The 14,835-nt window shown below is 48.0% G+C and overlaps 3 non-coding genes across 3 annotated transcripts; 2 read left to right on the plus strand and 1 right to left on the minus strand.

The window, feature by feature from the left end:
• Nucleotides 1-3,988: 3,988 nt before the first annotated feature.
• On the minus strand, nt 3,989-4,070 carry TRNAS-AGA (transfer RNA serine (anticodon AGA)). The gene has a single exon. It is a non-coding gene; the product is annotated as a tRNA-Ser (tRNA).
• A 4,219-nt stretch (nt 4,071-8,289) lies between these two features.
• TRNAS-AGA (transfer RNA serine (anticodon AGA)) lies at nt 8,290-8,371 on the plus strand. Its single transcript has one exon. It is a non-coding gene; the product is annotated as a tRNA-Ser (tRNA).
• A 1,041-nt stretch (nt 8,372-9,412) lies between these two features.
• TRNAG-UCC (transfer RNA glycine (anticodon UCC)) lies at nt 9,413-9,484 on the plus strand. The gene has a single exon. It is a non-coding gene; the product is annotated as a tRNA-Gly (tRNA).
• Nucleotides 9,485-14,835: the final 5,351 nt, after the last annotated feature.

Raw genomic sequence — 14,835 nt, forward strand, 5'->3', positions numbered from 1 at the left:
CTATCCCGCTGTAGTGTAGTGGTAGCCCACGTCTTTGAGTGTACCGTGTTGTTCTCGCCACTATGACTGGCGACTCGGGCCTTCCGTACTTCTCACCCCTCCGGGGCAGTAGTGGTCCCTCTCGTGTGGCTGAGCCACCGGGCTTCCTTGGGCCAGAGGACTTGAAGTCCCCTGCGTGGTGGTTTTCTAGTTCTGGGCTTATAACCCTCACAGCCACGGACTCCAGTGTCCGGCTTTGTAAGTCTCTAGTCAGGATGAGCTCTGCTGGCTCCCCTCCTGGCCTCGTGTTCCTCCTCTGCCTACAGGGACTCCTCAGCCTGCTGCTGACCTGCCCTATCTGCGACTTGTCTGGAACTTCTCTCTGGCTGGTCTCTCTAACCTCGCCCCAGATCCAGTTTTTAAAGGGCAGGTTTCTCCCCTGCCTGGACTGAGGCAGGAGGTGCTGCATGCTAATTGTCCCCAACCAGGGAACCTCCCACCTGCTCTCAGACATGACATTGCTGCCACTGTGGCGACCAGACCTGGGGTGCCACAAACACATTTTTGTTAAAAGATGTTCTCCAGTCTCCCCATGGAGTGAATTTATGGACGTCTATAGTTTTCCTGCAAGTTTGGGGACATTTTAGCCGAACATGTCACTTTTTGCTCTAAAAAGACTCCTAAAAGAGAGAAGACAAAAATGATAAATGATTTTGCAACAAAATGTAAGAACCGCCTGCGACACTGAAGAAACTGGCGCATACGATACCAATGAATGGCGCAAGCCAAAAAAGAAAAGTGACTTTCTGTGAATGATTTATCAGGAGACAAGTGAAGCCGTGTCGCCTGGTCGCTTGGTGGAGGCAAAGGACTAGAACTCTGTTAAGGTCTCCACGTGCAGGTTTGTATCCTGCTGACTACATGAGAAGTTCTTCTGATGGACACTAATTACAGATCTGTGCCTTATAGGAGCTGTTTTTGCTGGGTTCACGTTACTTGTATTCCAAAAATGCGAATTATATAGAATCCGTGAATTTTGTAAAATGATTAATTGACAACATAAAACAATTTGGGTAGCTGTCCAAGCAAAAGACACAAACATCCCTGGGTGGGCTTGAACCACCAACCTTTCGATTAACAGCGGAACACACTAACAGATTGCGCCACAGAGACATCTGTGCTCAGCAGCTCTGCCTGAACAGCAAATAACCAAGATTTCGGCTCAGTGCACATTGCTCATTAGCGGCTGATGGTGACTATTGAGCTCCTGGGTCGGAGGACGACACCACAGAATCCTGGGAATTTCCTCTACATTCAGACGTTCTCTTTCTTATTCCAGTGACTTATGATCGCTCAGACGATGTCCTGGGAGGTTTCTACGTTTTTCATATGGACGGTCTTGGGTTCGACTCCTGGAAAGAGAAATTAAGTTTCAATTGTTCCCTGAGAAAATCTATAGTTGTATTATGTGAATAAATATTGTTATTAACTAGAAAACAATATAACGGTATTGAATACATTTCATCACTGTCGTATTGTCTGTGAGCTTATAAAACTCCATCACAACTTTTATGTGATCTTCTTATATGGGCTTGATGTGTTTTTTGTTCCTTGTATTTTATTTTATATATGAAGGTCTATGGGAAAACAGTTTGAAGTCAATCTCCTACAGCGCGTCTCGGACCCCGGGGGCCATTACAATATGTTTTTCTTTGAAATGCTGCAGCGTTTTAGAGTTAAACATACCTGGCTGAGATCATACAGCCGGTGGCCACGAACGTGGCATTATGTATCCGCTGTCAGGTTCACTTTACATGGGACAGGTTTCATCCCAAACACATAAAATCTCATTGAGCCATCAGATACAATGAGATAGGTTCAGACCCCAGTGTCAGACTGAAGAACATTGGGCCCACCAGAGGATTTGATTCTGAGGGCCCACCTTTCTCCCCCACTCAAGTGCCCCATAGCAGCTGCAAGATTTGTACTATGAACTCTCCTAAAGGAGAAGCCAGGGCCCACCGGAGGATTCTCCGGTTCTCTGGTGGGCCAGTCCAACCCTGCCAGATCCTATATATCACTTTTGAATCATGGCTACCATCCAACAACAATTAAAAACCAGATTGCAAAAGCCACTAGAATATCAAGGAATCATCTCCTACTTTACAAAACTAAAGAAAGCCACTGAATCCCTCTAGTAGTCACCTATCAACCAAATCTGGATGGTAGGTGACTGCAATTGCAAATCGCCAAATGATTAAAGGAAAAAGATTACCAGTGACAAAAGATTTCTGTAGCCCTGATCATAGCATCACGGACATGAAATTGCTGGTATTGAAAGAAAAATACATGTCTCAGAGACAGAAGAGTCTGGGAGCACAAACTTATGATGAACCGTGACACATACAGAGCAGGAAAGCAGATATTGGATGGATTTATGTCTTTTTACATGAATTAAGAAATGTGCTCCTCTGACCTTGTGCGGTCATCACAAACCTGGACCAGAGCTCAATCAATATTTACTGCCACATCTGCTTCTCCCCTTCTCAGATTGATTATTCTGCTTCACGACACTTGTCTTATTACTGCATTATTCTGTGTTATGTTGAGTATAAATATGTGACCCTTCAAATTTTGTATTATACTGAGCCTGATGAAGAGACGGAGGAGTCTCCAGAGCTGATGTTTATCACCATCTTTTCAGTTCAACATTAGAAGGTATCAGCCACTGAGGACTCTCAATTCATAATATTTTTTTATCTACTGGTGAACTCAGTACAAAGATATCTCTGTCCTGTGACAGAATTTCCCCCACAATTTTGTAGACTTGTAAGTAATAAGTAGTGCGGTGCTCGGCTCTATCGGCTCCTTGGTGATTAGTAATGGCCGTACAATCTCGGTGCCGTCACCTCTCGGGGCCTTTACTCTTCTGTTGTAGATTTCTGTACAGTAGGACCTCGTAGTTCTCCAGTGATGGTCGCCTCATACTGTAATACAGTTTATACAGGGGGATTACTTGATCAGGACTAAAAAATTAAAAGGATAACTCAATAATAACTGTTCCTCCATTTGAAGAAAAGGTGGAGGATGCAGGTATCGATAGCATTTCCTCTCACGTACTTAGGATCATGCTTTTCACTGCAACTTTTACCTCTTGTGTCACCCAATGGCAGGTTATACTTTCTATTTTGATGTGTTCTTTAGGTGTGATGGCCACGAGTGGTCGTGGTATCGAAGGCCTTAAACTGTCTACAGGAGTTAGGTAAGTATCACGCTCTTGGTCTCGCACCTCTCCTCCTCTTTGTTTCCTTAGATGCCACAACCTATAGCAACAATAACATCAAAACAGTTAGAGGGGGTGGCTCCCACTGTCAACCATCAACACCCCCATTGAATGTCATTGCAGGTCACCAACAGATGGTGTCGGCCTCCTAACTATCCAAATATGACACCAATCACTAATGTGAATCATGAACATGGATCAGCATCTTCATAAACAGACAATACCGGGCATCCTAGAACTGGACAGCATGGCAAAGAAAATAACTAAGATCCCCCAGAAAGTCTCCAGACCCGTCTCCTGATGGCAGACATTACATCAGTATATTACAGTAATCACCAATGAGGGAGGTTTCTACAGAGATCGTCCGGATCCATGGAAGCTCCGGATTCTCCTTATGAGGATCTAGTTGGTAATAAGTCTTTATGTAATGTATCCAAGATAGATCCTCTCCATAAAGAAGAAAATGATCCTGTTAGTGGCCCTAAAGGCCCGTGCCTTGTAAATTTCTAACTCTTTAGATGATTTACAGGATATCCACCTATAGGTGGCACTAGCGAGGTGGATTACTTCTATAATCGTATAGAAATGATTTCTACAACTGATCTGTCAGTCATATAGAAATGACAGGAGTAGTCCGTCCACCTAAGACAGCCTCGTATATACAACGGCCTCCCATTTTTACATTAAATTAGCATTTATTTTTTTAAAAAAAAAGAAGATCATACACGTAGTCGACAGGATTTGAACCTGTGTGGGGAGACCACAATGGATTTCTAGTCCATCGCCTTAACCACTCGGCCACGACTACAGCTGCATACACCAGATGTGGAGTCACCGGCTCACTATCTACACACACAGCGTTCTCTATTCTGAGGAGGAGACATTAGTGTCACCACCCAACTCCACAATGTGCTCCGAGGAGGAGACATCGATCCTACACGCGAGGTCCTGCCGGCTGCCATGTGATACTTTCCTCTGGTGACATCTGGGACTAGTGTCCTCCTGGGGATCGGCCATTGTTTCTTTATGTTTGTTGCTTTCTTTTGTGATATTATGGGTGTAATGGACGCACAATGTCGGAGCAGTCACCACTCGGAGCCGTTACTCGGCTGTTGTAGACCTCTGATCTCTGAGACCTTGTAGTTCTCCAGTGATAGTCGTCTTGTACTGTAATAAGGAGCAATTGGGGTAACTATGGGATCAGGAGTAAAAAGATTATAACAATTTGATTAAAAAAATAAATCAGCGAAAGAAGCTTTGAAGGAACCAATCTCGCTACCTCTCGCATGCTAAGCCATTAATAAACATAAATGCTAATATACGATAGTCCCCAGCACTTATATACTTCTTTATGTGTTCTATTCTATACTGGAGTAGACGCCGCCGGATTTCCAAGGACACATCTTGCAGCAATAATGCTACCATTGTACTGACACCCATCATCTGCCAACTTAGTAAACTTGTTGGGGTGCCATCACAGGACGAGCCTCCCTGACACTCTGACTTCTGTCACCCAGCTAGCTGCCTCAGTGTCCTGCAGCTCCGTGCTACCATCCTCCCCCACATCTATCCCCGCGAGCACCTGCTCATTGAGGAGCAAACTCCTTTCCATAATGTCTCAATGTTGCCAGCTCTTCATTTATACCTGGCCTGCACAACATGCGGCCCACCAAGGGGTTTGCTGCATCTCGCAGGAAGCAGGTGCTGGCACTGACACAGTGTGGCACTGGGACTGGGCAGAGTGGTGCTCGTCAGCCCCTGCCCCGACATGCAGCAGCGGGATGAGGTCAGCATGCAGGTGGTCTCCTCACACTGCTGATGGTCTCCTCACACTGCTGGCGCAGTGGAGAAGTCGGCACCAGTAAGCGCTTCATGGAGGAGCTGACGATTAAATGTGGTATTATTTTAGATAAAGGAGCTGTGGGAGGGGAGGATTAATGTTACTTACCCAGGAACATTATGGGGCAATTGAGGACATTTTGGGGCAATTAAGGGGGATTGTGAAAGGTGCCACAGTATAGCAGTGGGTTGTGGGGGACTTTATGCAGAGAGGCAGTGTGGGGGTGATATTATGGAAAGAAGCAGTGTGGGGGGCTATTTTGGAGATGGTCAGTGTGTTGGGGACATTATGGAGTGAGCCAGTGTAAGAGGGGGACATTATATAGAGTGATATCGTGGGGGGGGGGGTTATAGAGAGGGGCAGTGTGCTGAGAACATTATATAAAGGGGCAGTGTGCTGAGGACATTATATAAAGGGGCAGTGTGCTGAGGACATTATATAAAGGGGCAGTGTGCTGAGGACATTATATAAAGGGGCAGTGTGCTGAGAACATTATATAAAGGGGCAGTGTGCTGAGGACATTATATAAAGGGGCAGTGTGCTGAGGACATTATTGAGAGCGGCAGTGTGTTAGGGACATTATGGAGTGAGCCAATGTAAGAGGGGGACATTATGGAGAGGAGCAATATGGGGAACATTATATAGAGTGTTATTGTGGAGGGGACGTTATGGAGAGGGGCAGTGTGAGATGAGCTCTGGGTGTGGAGTCTCATCATGATATCTGTGCTACATGGAGACAAAAGGGGGATTTAGGGGAATAATAAACACATAGGCTGGGATTTAGGGGGAATAATAAGCAAATAGGCGGGGATACTGCAGCCTGTCAGCAGGTGTAGTGTCTCCTCACCCAGGTAAGGAAAGTGCACTGGTCAGGACCCTGAATCTACATTCAACACTACACACTCCTGACCTATGGGAGGCAAGTATGCACCATAGTGCTGCCTCAGCAGGATCACGAGTGGGGGAACCAAAAGTAAGGGGAACCTTGTAGTGGGTGAAGGGTAGAACACAGTTTTAGTTTACACACATAATTTGATATATAATAGCCAGCCATCTTAAGCACAAGGTTCTTTGATTGTGGTCTTCACAGCTGGCAGCGGCCTTGTGTAGGAGCCTGCAGTGTGCTGAAGATGCACAGTCCTCATGCTCTGACCTTGACACGAGGAGCGGGAATGAGTTAACAGTGACACTACCCTGGTCAAGTTCCCTTGCTTAAGAAGGTCGGGAGCTATAGTGACAGCTCCACAGGCAAGAGGATCCCAGGGAGCACGGACGGAGCGGCGTATGCCACCTGTACTCTCCATTGTGGCCCCGCCAGAGGGACTCTTGCTGCAAGAGGGGTACCGGCCCCCGACATCTGACTTTGCCACTTCACGTCTCTATCAGAGAAGCCCGGTAGGCTACAGTGGATCCTGTCGGGTGACAGGCGGAATGGAATTGCAGCCTTACCCTATATCTGTGCATAGTCCAGAGGGAGACCCAGCCTTTCCACGCACACGGACAGGAGAGGTTCAAAGGGGACTGTTAGGAACATTCGGAGGGTCCTGATCGAAGTACCTGAATACCTTGGGTGCGCTGAGCCCTCATCCCTGGTGGCCGCAGTGATCTGTGAGGAGCAGGGAGAAGCCTTGCCGCTGCTTAAAAGAACTGTGAGTAAAAGACCTGGAAGACTATCCCTATGGCCTCTGGTTCCTTCATTTCTGCACTGCACCACACAGCACCTGAGTGACCCAGGACTACTCTCCCCATCCTCCTGTCACATCTGCCCTGAGGCCCTGCTCCGCCTGTGGGGAGTTATAACATCGCCTGCTGCCACTACATCCAGCCTCAGAGGACTGCTAGCAGCGCTGGTGGCGCATCACCTGACACCACAGGTGGCGTAGTCGATGAATACCACTCAACCCTGAAAGCCCTTACATCCTTTTTAATGTGACGGCCCTGGGCACGGGGCGGGTCCAGGCCACGGCTGCATCCCCTCAACATCTGACCCGGCTCCGAGTACCCCCATCTTCCTAGGGCAGGGCTGCGAGCGTCACACGCAGATCCGAGGGCAGAGACTAGGCACTAAGCAGAGTCCGGCAGCCATAGACCCAGGCCAGGGTTAGAAGGTGCGCAGATCTGAGGACAGAGACTACGCACTAAGAAGAGTCCGGCAGCCATAGTCCCAGGCCAGGGTTAGAAGGTGCGCAGATCTGAGGACAGAGACTACGCACTAAGAAGAGTCCGGCAGCCATAGACCTAGGCCAGGGTTAAAAGGTGCGCGGATCCAAGGACAGAGACTAGGCACTAAGCAGAGTCCGGCAGCCATAGACCCAGGCCAGGGTTAGAAGGTGCGCGGATCCGAGGACAGAGACTCGGCACTAAGAAGAGTCCGGCAGCCATAGACCCAGGCCAGGGTTAGAAGGTGCGCAGATCCGAGGACAGAGACTAGGCACTAAGCAGAGTCCGGCAGCCATAGACCCAGGCCAGGGTTAGAAGGTGCGCGGGAGAGAGAGTGCCAATAGCCCTCAGCAGGAGCTGAGGACCGAACAGAGGCTGTGGAAAAGGGATGTACATGTATATATCTATATCCGAGTAGCACAGCGAGAGAGGACAGGGACTGTGGAAAAGGGATAGGAGCCTTATCTGAGTAGCACAGCTTCCCTAGGGCAAGCGACAACCTGCACAGAGGGTGTGCTGAAGGTGAGCGTCTGCCTGCTGTGATAAACTGAGTCGGAAGGTAGAAAAACGGCTTATTGTCCCTGCATAAGACCTGGGCCTGAGAATATCTGCTGCACCTGCCTGTACACTGCAATCTGTCAGTAAAGTTGGTTTTATTTAAAAACACTGACTCTATCTATTTATTCATGTGCGAGGTGCCGAGGTGCTCGCTGAAGGTTGCTCAGTAGACTAACCCACGGCTACCACCCCGTGCCACCTCGTTACACGTCCATTACACCCATAATATCACAAAAGAAAGCAACAAACATAAAGAAACAATGGCAGATCCCCAGGAGGACACTAGTCCCAGATGTCACCAGAGGAAAGTATCACATGGCTGCCGGCAGGACCTCACGTGTAGGATCGATGTCTCCTCCTCGGAGCACATTGTGGAGTTGGGTGGTGACACTAATGTCTCCTCCTCAGAATAGAGAACGCTGTGTGTGTAGATAGTGAGCCGGTGACTCCACATCTGGTGTATGCAGCTGTAGTCGTGGCCGAGTGGTTAAGGCGATGGACTAGAAATCCATTGGGGTCTCCCCGCGCAGGTTCAAATCCTGCCGACTACGTGTAAGATCTTGTTTCTCAAAAAAAAAAATACTAATTTAATCTAAAAATGGGAGGCCGTTGTATATAGGAGGCTGTCGTAGGTGGACGGACTACTCCTGTCATTTCCATATGACTGAGGGATCAGTTGTAGAAATCATTTTCCGTGTGAATATCCGATCATAGAAGTAATCCACCTCGCTAGTGCCACCTATAGGAAAAAGGCTAAAAGTAAGTAATGACTGAGGTACAGCCGAAAAACACAATCATGAATCGAGGCCAAAGAGCTAAAAACATCATCTTCCGAAAAAGTCAAAAATGAGGAGGAATAGAGGGAGGAAACTTCTGTCCAGATAATGCGCTGTAAGTGAAGAACCGTAATGACCCTAATAGAAGCCCTACTTCAGGAGAGCGGACGGCGAGGAGGGATTGTTAAGGAAAATTAATATTTTGGCCAATGTGACCCCACCAGTAATGTGGCTGCTTAATTCTGGAGATAATTATACCCTACTAACAATAAGTAATAAAATGTCCTTTGAACCGGAATCGAACCCATGACCTAAGGAGGTCTGTGCCCCACTACAATCCTCCGCTCTACCAGCTGAGCTATCGAAGGCTTGTGTACTGCAGCTCTCCTGCCGTCATCACCTCACTGCGTCTCCAGGTGTATGGGTCACATAATACTGGACATTTCTATAATATATTATACATGTACATTAATTACTGGTCAATAAGATTCTGACTGTGACAAAAATAAGGTAACAACCAAAAAAAGAAAAAGACATCGTCTTATACCGGGAGTCAAACCCTGGCGAAAACCAGGAATCCTAACCGCTAGACCATATGGGAGAGACATCTTAATGAATCATTGGCGTTTGAATGATGGAGAGGTTCTAAGCAGCAAGTCCAGAGGTGATAGGGGAGAAAGAAAGATTGTAGAATCTCCATCAAAAAAAGTACCTGAGCTGTATGTGAGCTGTATGGGAAATATCCTGTGAGCTTTCATGTACTTCCCCCAGGCAGAGCGATGGAAGACAGAAAAAAAACACTATCCTCCAGTCCAAGCGTTGGTGGTATAGTGGTGAGCATAGCTGCCTTCCAAGCAGTTGACCCGGGTTCGATTCCCGGCCAACGCAGAACATTTTTTTTTTTTTTTAGCATTAACTATAATAAATTGTCCAAAAAATAGAGCCCTGAGTCTCTTCTGTCAACCACATGTCAACTTCACTTCCACATCATTTTCTAATCCGCTTTTTATTTTCTTATGATGTTAGAAGGCTTAAAAGTTTTTATTATTTCAATGAAATGTACAAAATTTACAAAACCTGTTTTTTTTTGTGACAACTTGAGTCTTGAAGTAATTTTGAGGGGTCTATATGGCATTTTGTGCCCAAACAAGACCCTGTTTACAAAGGTTTACAAGGAGTATACCTCTTGACAAAGGCTCGTTTGCCGAAACGTGCGTCGGGGCTGGCGCACAGGTGGCAGTGACTGAAGGGTGGCTCTGTTATTGACAGGTTTATTATATCTCAAAGATGTGCATGATGTATAAGTATGTATTAATTATGTGTGGCGCCCCTGGGGATTCGGTTGCCACAGGGGTACTGCATCTCTTTAATGAGGTGTGGTATCTCTCTTTCGAGGTAAGGATGGTGCAGCTGTCAGGACCCCACCTCTGCATTCATCACTACATCTCTCCCACCTGAGGGGGGCTTATATGCACCAGGGTGCTGCCCCAGCCCGGATAGGAGGAGATGGGGGGAACCAAAAGATAGGGGGAACCTAGTAGTGGGTGAGGGTGGAGGACGCACTTTTAGGTTACACTTAATAATTCATATTTAATAAACGGCCATCTTGGGCTTATGGTCTTTGATTGTGATCTTCATCACTGAACGTGGCTTTCTGTGTGAACCTGGAGCTGATTGAGGATACACGGTCCTCGTGCTCTGGCCTTGACGCGAGGAGCGGGCTAGAGTTAAGGGCTGTCTCTACCCGGTCAAGGTCCCTACCTAAGAAGACCTGGAGGGGAGCAGAGGAGGCAAGCTCCACAGGCAAAAGGATCCCAGGGGGATGCAGACGGAGCGGCATATGCCACCTGTCCTCACTATTCTGGCCTAGTCAGAGGGACTCCTGCTGCAAAAGGGGTACCGGCCCCCGTTACCTGACTTTGTCACTTCACGTCCTAGTCAGGAAAGCCTGGAAGGCTCAGTGGATCCCACCGGGTAACGGACGAAGCTGAGTCGCCACCTGTACCCTTGTTCTGTGCATAGACCAGAGGAAGACCCGGCCTTACCACACGTAGTGCACCCAGACAGGAGAGGACTTAGTAATAAGTCTAGGAACACTCTGGTGCGTGGTCCTGACTAGTGTTGAGCCACCCCCGTAGTGTTCGAGTTCGGTTCGGTTCGTCGAACACCCGTGTGTTCGCCGAACTGTTCGTCGAACTGTTCATCGAACACCTTCGAACACCATTAAAACCAATGGCAGGCAAACAAAAACACATAGAAACACATAGAAAACACCTTCAAAGGTGTCCAAAAGCTGACAAACTGCTCAGAAGACACAACTAACACATGGAAAAGTGACAAGTACATATAGTCATGAGAAAAGAAAAGAGGTGGAGGAGTAAAAGGAGGGGGAGACACAGATATAGGCATGTTATGCCCTTCTAAAATCCAAAAAGTGAGAAGCCGACACGTTCAGTCCTCTCCTGCCCGTGCCGCCGGGTTTGTGCCAGAGCCGCGGTGAACCCTGACGGCCAGCCCCCCTCTCCCAATACTGGTGCCTGTCCGCTGGTGGGTCGAGCGAGCCCCCCTGTGGTGGAGACAGCTTTAAGCTTTTTAATTTAAATTGTCTCTCTAATTTGAATGAATACACTTTAAATGCATTTACAAGGATCTATTGGAGGACAAGTCTCATGCCAGCAGCCGCGTAATTCCAGCTCCAGTAGCGTCCACTAAAGCTGCTGCAGTTAAAAAGCTTTTATAAGGATCGAGCTCGGCTGTCCACCGCAAGGCATCCTACTGCCAGTCCCAGCCCCTATGCCTTGGGGTGCCTCCTGATGCTCTTCACTGAGTATCCCGTGGTCCCGAAGCATTTCCTTTGAAAAAATTAAGTGTCCAAACTACAGGTGGTGTAGCTTGCTTAACAGCCGGGATAATCCGCTGACTAGCAGACACTGCTACTAGGCACAAAGTATTTCCTGGGCTAGATGCAGTTAAAAATTTGTAATTAGATACTCTCGTTGGAAGCTGAGAAAGCATTCCATAGAGTCTCCTGGCACGCCATATATGATTCTCTTAAAAAGCTTGGGGTAGGGGTCTAGGGGACCCTTTTATAGCCAAAATCACAGCCCTGTATCACAATACGTCACCTAGGCTGAAGATAAATGGAACTGTAGCACCCTGAGGGCTCGGTTGCTACAGAGGTATTGCACCTCACCCAGAGGTGTGATATCTCACTCTCAGGTAAGGATGGAGTGTGAATCAGGATCCGACACCTGCATGCATTACACCACATTGCCGTGGGGCAGGGCGACCAATATGCCTCTGAGATGGGCGCGATAGTCCCTGTCCCTGGCTGGAGTGGGGGGAGGGAACACTGAGGAAGGGGAACCCTGTAGTGCAGGAGCAGGGAGGAAGCAGTTCCTGGGTGCATTGAGAAGGAAGTATAAAAGGTGGGCACCATCTTAGTTCAGTGCAGAGAAGTCTGAGCAGAAGTGGCAGGGAGCAGGGGCTCTGCATGAACTCTGCTCCGGAGGCGGGCCTAGTAACAGAGGCCCAGGCCTGGAAGAGGGAGAAGGAAGGAAGAGGAGCGGAGAAGGCTCCAGGAACGAGGAATGAAAGGATCCCAGGGGTGCGGACGGGCGAGTCGCCACCGCATGCCCGAATCCACCTGCGTGGAGGGGTCAGGCCAAAGGGGGAGACCGGTCCCCGAAACTAGTGGAGGCAGGAAACGACCCTCAGCTAGAAACCGGAGGCTGTGACATTTTATGTGGCGCAGCCCCTCGCTACACCCGCAAGGAAGGCACCACATAGGGTCAGGGAAACTGGCGCCAAGTTTACCAAGAGGAGGCCCGAGGCAGCCGGACAGAAGGGTTGGTAAGAAAGGCCAGACAAAGGACACACAAAAGGGGTCCTGTGAAGCGCTCCAAAGTTATCTGGGAGTTGTCTGAGCCCCTCACCTGGTGAGCACAGTACGACGTGGGCAGCCGTTACCTGCAGACGTGGTCTGGATAATAAGAACTGTGAGTAAAGGCCCTGGACTGCATCACTGACTCCGTATCGTTACTGCTGCTGCCCTGCACCATCACCCACATCCTCCGCATACACTGCCCTGAGGCTATACTCCTCCCGTGGGGAGTTATGCTACGCTCTGCTGCACCCACAACACCAGCCTCAGCGGTCTGCCCTGCAGCGGCGGTTCACTCTGACCGCAATCCACGGGTGGCGTAGTCGGACATTTAAACATCAAAACCACATAAATAGTTCCGCCACTGGTTTGACCACCCTGAGCCACGGAACCGGGTCGCCGCCACGAAGACTACAACCACCAGCATCCACCAAAAATGGTCCGGCTCCGGGTGTCCCAAGGCCCAGGGGGTGCATCAGAACATTTTCATCACCTTTCACAATCACCAATGGGACAAGGCAGGAATGTCCTCTGTCCCCTCTCTTATACATCCTAGTGACGGAGCACCTGCTCTCATCAATTCGCCATAACCCCAATATTAGGTGGATTGAGGTGGGAGGCACCGAGTACAAGTGCTCTCTATTTGCTGATGATGTCCTAGTATATATCACTCAATCACATATATCCATCCATGCTGTTATGGCTGAAATAGATCACTTTGTTACATGGTCAAATTTTAAAATCAATGCAGCGAAGTCTGAGGCCCTCGATGTCTCCTTCCCCAAATCCATATAGGATTCCATCCAGTCCAACTTTCCCTTTGCCTGGCCCTCACAGGGTATCAAATACTTAGGAATTCCTATTCATAGAGACCTCTCCCATCTATGTTATCTTAATTTTGGGCCCTTTATTGAACAACTCCATACAGACCACGGTTGGCAAGTTAGAACTGTAAGATTGACTACGTGAACCACTGGTGTTTTGTGGAAAAGCACATGTACACTGTGTTCCAAATTATTATGCAAAAAGTGTTTAGGAGTGATAAGGGAAGAATTTGTTTGTTTGTCAGTTAAACTCATTGATGGTGATGTGTGTCAGGGCTCTTTATATCACTGTAAGCAATTGCAGACACCTGTGCTAATTAGTTTGGCAGGTGTGTCCAATGAAAGGCAAGACTACTTAAGAAGGCTGTCTCACATTATTAAGCAGCCTACATTTTCTGCCAAAATGGGAAAGAAAAAGGATGTGTCGGCTGCTGAGAAGCAACAAATTGTGGAGTGTTTAGGTCAAGGCATGACTACAATCAACATTGTGCGATGATCAGGATGAAGTGTCTTGGCAATCAAGAAGTATGTAGCTTATTCACAGTACACACATGTGCGTGCTGATAAGGGCAAATTGAGGACTCTTTCCTACAGGCAATTACGTCAGGTTAAAAGAGCAGCGGCAAAAAAGCCTAGTCATAGCAGCAGACAAGTTTTTGAAGCTGCTGGTGCCTCCAACGTCCCCCGAACAACAAGATGCAGGGTCCTTCAGAGGTTTGCAGCTGTGCATACGCCATCCTGTCGACCTCCTCTATCCACTTCACACAAGCAGAAACGGCTCCAGTGGGCCAAACATTACATGAAGACTGATTTCAAAACTGTTTTGTTCACGGATGAGTGCCGTGCAGCGCTCGATGGTCCAGATGGATGGAGTGGAGGATGGCTGGTTGATGGACACCCCACGCAAACACAGCTACAGCGCCAACAAGGAGGAGGTGGAGTAATGTTTTGGGCTGGAATCATGGGGAGAGAGATTGTCGGCCCCTTTAGGATCCCTGAAGGCGCTAAAGATGAACTCCATAATGTATGTGGATTTTCTCAAACAGCACTTCCTGCCATGGTTCAAGAAGAAGAACCGTGTATTTCACAGCAAGATCATTTTTTTGCATGATAATGCACCATCTCATGCTGCACATAAAACATCTGCATCTCTGGCTGATATGGGCATAAAAGGGGACAAACTTATGGTGTGACCCCCATGCTCCCCTGACCTCTACCCCATTCAGAACCTCTGGAGCATCATCAAAAGGAGTGTCTATGATGGCGGGAGGCAGTTCACATCTAAGCAACAGCTCTGGGAGGGTATTCTGTCCTCATGCAAAACAATTGAAGCAGAAACCATCCAAAACCTGGATCCTGAGTTGAAAACTGTTTGATTTCAGTTTCTAATAACCTGCTAATGCTTATAATTTCAAAAATGACCATTTTTTTGGTCTTTATTAAAATGAAAAGGTTGATCGAAAAGTTTGGGGGATCTAAGAGTGTGGCAACCCAGTAGTCATGATTACTTCGAATTCTGACAATATGAGGGT

Source organism: Phyllobates terribilis, unplaced genomic scaffold (genome assembly GCF_046119375.1).
Source record: "Phyllobates terribilis strain yellow unplaced genomic scaffold, ASM4611937v1 Scaffold_3__8_contigs__length_932513732, whole genome shotgun sequence".
NCBI classification, from domain to species: domain Eukaryota; kingdom Metazoa; phylum Chordata; class Amphibia; order Anura; family Dendrobatidae; genus Phyllobates; species Phyllobates terribilis.